General features: G+C 32.8%; 1 non-coding gene across 1 annotated transcript; it reads left to right on the top strand.

Annotated features, from left to right (window-relative positions):
- The first annotated feature begins 5,892 nt into the window (after nt 1-5,892).
- Trnag-gcc (transfer RNA glycine (anticodon GCC)) lies at nt 5,893-5,963 on the top strand. Its single transcript has one exon. It is a non-coding gene; the product is annotated as a tRNA-Gly (tRNA).
- The last annotated feature ends 195 nt before the right edge of the window (nt 5,964-6,158 follow it).

Here is a 6,158-nt window from a genome sequence, read left to right on the forward strand (position 1 = left end):
TACTATATTTTAATTACTCAATATTATTTATATATAGTTCCAATTACTATATTATATTTCAATATTCCATATTTCAATTTCGATATTTACAATTACTATATCAATTATATTACTATATTTTAATTACTCTATATCCTCTATATATTGTTCCAATTGCTATATATATTATTTATATATTCCTTCAATACTTAACAAAATTAAAATTCGCTTTAAACAACACTTCTCCAAATATCACACACTCCCCACAATTTCTAAATTTATTTGCTGCGTCGTAATTAACAAAATAATTTTTGTCACCCCTTCCATCAAAAATTATTGTCCTCGTGATCTAATTATTCTTCTGTATCACTACTGTTAAATTATTTAATATCTCACATTTTTATAAATATGTACGTATAAATATTAATATATATAAATAAAATATATATAAAATATGTAACAAATATCAAGCTGATTTTTATGATTTCTACAAGATCTTTTTATTCGATATACAGAAGTTGAAAGGATTAAGGTTTTCGCCGGAGCCGCTTTCCGCGTTTACGGTGGTCGCAGACGGTCGCGAGAGAGAGAGAGAGAGAGAGAGAGAGAGAGAATGCTTCTGTTTTGCGCAGACCTTTGGGAGGGGGAAGAGGGAAAGGGAACCTGTTTCGAACGAAATGAGCTCGAATGAATTGAAATGAATTCAGGAAAATGAATTTCTCGTTTTCTGTTCTTCGCGGAGCACCCTTGACCTGTTAACCGGGCAATTAACTCTTGTTCAACCCGCCCAGCGAACTGGATTTTCCACGCTGCGAGGAGATACATTAAATTCATTAATATTCGCGTTCATTGTTAATCTTATCGTCATCATCATTATCATTATATATTTAATTATATGTATATTTAATTATTATGTACTTAATTATTATGTATTTAGTTATTATATATTTCATTATTATATATTTAATAGCATTAGTTATTAATATACGCTAATCACAAAATATTCGCTTTTCTCTTCTAGATTATTGATTCTAATAAAATATTTTACATTTAACATAGACACCGGCTAGGTACGTCCTGAAGAATATTATATAATATATACAAATCATAAAGAATATTAGTGCTGAATATAAATCATAAAGAATGTTAACCCTTTGCACTCGAGTGGTGACACTAAGGCACCACTGAAATTATTCTATTTCATTCCAAAATGATTTTTGCAACAATATGGTTTCGATTTAAAAGATTGTCAAGTAGTAAAACTGCTGGTAGGAGTCGCAAGAATAAATTTTTATTTATTGTGTTAAATAGAATGGAAATACCACGAACCAGAATAATTATCTGAAATTTACAGCTAAAATGGCTCCGAGTGCAAAGGGTCAATGCATAGAATGCACTAACAGATCGCCCGGAGACGTTTCATATCGAACAACAAACGTCGCTGCGAAACCCAAAATGGTTCCACGAATGGCGAAATACTCGGCGGAAGTTACTCGCGGCGCTGATAACGTCGGGGGACAACAAGGTACAGTAGAGGCGGCAAAAAGTTGCTCGTCGTCGGTGGCGGCGGGCGCAGACATATCTTTAGGGCGTCGAATGGGAAACGATTGCGAAGATGGCGCGCGCGTTCCGACCTCGGAACGGAGGGTTGAATGGGGTTGAAACGAGAGAGCTCCGCGGAAACTCGCTTTCGCGACAAAGTTTCGGATCCTCTCCAACGTAAACGCTCGTTATCTCTGATCTCGTATCACCGACGAGAAGAGACCCTCCTCTCGTGATACGAGCAGCCTAGAATCGCGAGACCCGGCGAAAGTTATCGGACTACACTAAGGGGGAGGGGGAACGATATGCTTATACTTCAGAAGGTAACTACACCGGTGGTCCTAGTTATAACCGCGGCTAATCTGTTGTCGAATGGAGGACGTTAACTAAGGCCTCCTCGAGAAACGAAACTGCCGGAGAAAACCACCCGCGTCTGGCAATATTCTCCCTTGTCGCGCAAGATGGTGCGCCGCTGATGAAATAAAGGCTCCGACGGCGGCTTCTCTATACCTATTACATGCTTTGGAGGAAGGTACAGTATCGTAGGAGGCACGTGTCGAGGGTAGTTGCCTTCGAAGCGGGATAGAATTTTTTTAACCCCTTGGAGAATGATAACGAGTTAGACTATGGGTGGAGATTTTGTGCAAGATGTATGAGAAATTGTTTTAGACGTCCTGTAGAGTAGTCTACTGTATTTGTCTATTGTAGACTAGTCTACTGCATTTGTCTGTTGTAGTCTAGTATCTATTGTAGACCAGTCTACTGTATTTATCTATTATAGTCTAGTGTCTATTGTGGACTAGTCTACTGTATTGGTCTATTGTAGACTAGTCTACTGTATTTGTCTATTATAGTCTAGTCTACTGTATTTGTCTGTGTAGTCTAGTATCTATTGTAGACCAGTCTACTGTATTTATCTATTATAGTCTAGTGTCTATTGTGGACTAGTCTACTGTATTGGTCTATTGTAGACTAGTCTACTGTATTTGTCTATAATAGTCTAGTCTACTGTATTTGTCTTATATAGTCTAGTATCTATTGTGAACTAGTCTACTGTATTTGTCTATTGTAGTCTAGTATCTATTGTAGACCAGTCTACTGTATTTGTCTATTGTCATCTGTCTACTGTAGTCTACTGTCTACTAAGTATGAATATTATTAATTTCCTCTACATCGAAGTAAAAATAAATTCCTCTGCTATCAAAGTCTAGGAATTAAACTAAATAAAGACAATACAAACTTTTGCTTTTTTAAGTCTTTAACCCCTTGCACTATAATAACGAGTCAGTTTCGTGGTGAAGATTTCATGGAAGCTCTACTAAGTATGTATATTATTAATTAAACTAAATAAAGACAATACAGGAAACTTTTGCTCTTTAAACAATATCCACGTCGCGGTATTAAAAATTGATGTTTATTGCTTTTGAGATATTTTACACTGCGACCAAATGGGTGCCTCGTATTTTGAGTACCATTTTCTTAGAAATAAAGATGATACTATAGTAAAATATAAGATATAAATATAACCTGCATTGCTGATTTAAAAAACAACAAGAGCAACTTGGAGCGGCATTTGTTTTATAAAATTGATTAAACGCAGAAAAATTGGAAACAGTTCTAACGATAAATGATTTGGTAAATTTCAATATGTAAGCTGCGTTTCCTCCGATTTTTTCGTGTTTTTCATAGTTTACAATTAGAATCTTCCAATGTGAAATCAGAAAAATTCGATGGCAGAATTCTGTTTTAATTTTCTGATGCAAGTAAATTGAGAACACGGAGCAAAAACTGCTTTTTAATTGTAGATTGTAATTATTCTTACTGGTATAGATATGCGGACGCAATTTTGTAATTATTTACTGTACTGTTGTTTGTTTAAGAGAATTATTGAGATCGTATATAATTAACATTTAATTTCCACTTTAGTGTTTCTACTTTTAATATTTCATATTCGAGATGCTTTTTTGGATATATCAATTTGTTAGTCATTTATATTATTCGATTTTAATTTATAAGTTTATATTTCGATTTTAAATTATATCGATATATCATTCGGTAAATTATATCTAATAAATATTATTTACTATCATTATTTTTATTTTATATGTTCGTATCTGTTACCAATAAATAATAGTAATATTCTTCTCTCTCAACTATTAAATATTTAATTAAATACAATATAAGAATTGTACGCAAACCCAGTCGCTCGACCACGTGTCCCTATACTGCATTCCACTCTCGCGCGTACGCTAAATTGTCACCAGATGTCGACACCTGCCGATCGCGGTTGGTTCTCTTGATCCTTACAAGGATCAAATTCCGTGTGGCTGCTTGCTCACGTAATCCTCGCAGACAATGAAAAAGCAAATGTCTTGGCGAGAAAGTAGCCACCCCCTAACCTGCCTCACTTTTATTAGAAAATTTTAAACTAGGAACTTTGTGTGATTTAAAAAAAAAGGAAATGTGACGAAAGGTTTTTTAATTTGCAGATTTATAATGCAATTTAAGCAGATTGATAGGAGTATAGGAGGAATAATAATTTATATTAATTTATTTAGATTCGTAAGCCTTTTAAATAATTCGATATACAGCTGTTTAATTCTTTATCAAATCAACCAGTCACTTGAGAAATTGTAATTAACATAAAAACCCCCCATTGTCGTTAATAGAGTTCGTAGAATATTATATATTAAAATAATAGAGTTATTTTTTATTAATATAATAAAGATATATTTTACTCTACTTTTGGTACAGTATTATTTTAATATATTAAACTCTACTGTTAGTAGAATATTATTATTGATATTAATATTGATTTCAACTTTATTTTACCTACTGTCAGTAGAGAATTATATTAATAAATTATACTTTATTGCCTAGAAAGCACGATATTATCCTAACAATGTTAATGTTTCAATAAATTCAATAATTCGTACAACTATTTAATTTCTTACTTATATAATAGTTCAGTAAGGTATTATATTACTATATATTATTATTTTAATATATTAATACTTTACTGTCACTATAGTATTATATTAATAAATCATAGTCTACTGTCTGAAGACCCTGTCATTATCCTAGCAATTTTACCAATAAATTCAATAAATCCTACAACAATTTAATTATCAAATCAACTCACTCGAGAGTCGCAACAACACTCTTACAATTAACATAAACCTTCCCTCGCTATGGTTACCAGTTTCGTCGCAATTGGTTGGACACAGTTACGGGGTTGTAGAACCCGGTGGTTTTATAAGTAAATTAATAGGCAAGTTAAACGCATGGACGAAGCAAGTAGACCGTGGATTAAGTAGTTGCGCCGGGATTATGGTAATGTCGTTGTTTCACGGCACGGCTTGAACGTTTTTGAATAAAGTTGAGATGCTATGCGAGAGAGACAGTGTAAGGAGGGAGAAAGTGTATTGTTTCCGTCTCTCTACTTGAAACATTCTAACGTGTGCAACTGACATCGTCGACGGAGGGGGAGAATCTCGATCTCGCTGCGCAACTGATAAGCCGTTGTTTGAACAAGAAAACGGTCTAGGAAAATTAGTTTATAATGTAAAAGTTTAAAACGATTACAGTATACCATAATTGGTGCACCATAGGGTTTATGGTACATTGGTAGCAACGATATCGTATCTGGGCTCTTAAGATAAAATAAAATATCGCACGCTAAAATCAAACTCTGAAGATAACTCTTTTTCTAGCGAATATTTATCTACCTTTATTTTATGGTATAAATATACAAAGTGTTTCAATTTTTCCAACATAACATCGCCAATTTATTCTACAAGCAAATCTAAGAAGAAACTGTTATATAAACATATATCCTTAAATGTTTCATTAAGGATTTATAATCTATAATAACAAAATAATAATGAACTAGTGCCTTTAAGTTGTCTCATAAAATAAAAATAATGTTTCATATATAAATTGAATAAAATTCAAGCATTATATTTAGTTAAATTGACATTAAAATATCGTACAATATTGATTATATTTTCAAAATCTTCACATTTTGCAAGAATAATAAATGAATCATTTATATTAGGTTAAAGAAGTCTGTTAATGTAATATAAGTAAATTACATCTGCTAACATTGCATAACTGATATTATTTTAACTAATTTTCCGATACATAAAAGAAAGAAATTGATTTTTATAGCATACATATTATAGAGCACATACATGCCTCTTTTAAAATTTATAATTTAGCAAGAATATTTTATTTCTAGTTGTAGAGGCTTTTACGACAGAATAAATAGTAATAAGGATATTTTTCTTTTTTAAAAAGTCTTAGAGTTATCGAGGTTATACTGTATTTTAATTCCTGTGAATTGCCGGATTGGAACCAGTATTCACAGAAGCATCGGTGGTTCAGTGGTAGAATGCTCGCCTGCCACGCGGGCGGCCCGGGTTCGATTCCCGGCCGATGCAATTCCTTTTTTTTTTTTTTACATTTTGCAAACATAAAAATTACCCATACCTAACCTATTTTAGCTTAATTAAAGTATAGCGTAAATTAGTGTAACAATTGTGTGCTAAAATTGTTGAAAGAAAAGTCGTGGCATACATTGCACCTTATATTTTTTTTATTGTCAGTGCGTTAGTTGTTTTATTGACGTAATAGTT

Source organism: Augochlora pura, chromosome 1 (assembly GCF_028453695.1).
Source record: "Augochlora pura isolate Apur16 chromosome 1, APUR_v2.2.1, whole genome shotgun sequence".
In the NCBI taxonomy this organism is placed as follows: Eukaryota; Metazoa; Arthropoda; class Insecta; order Hymenoptera; family Halictidae; genus Augochlora; species Augochlora pura.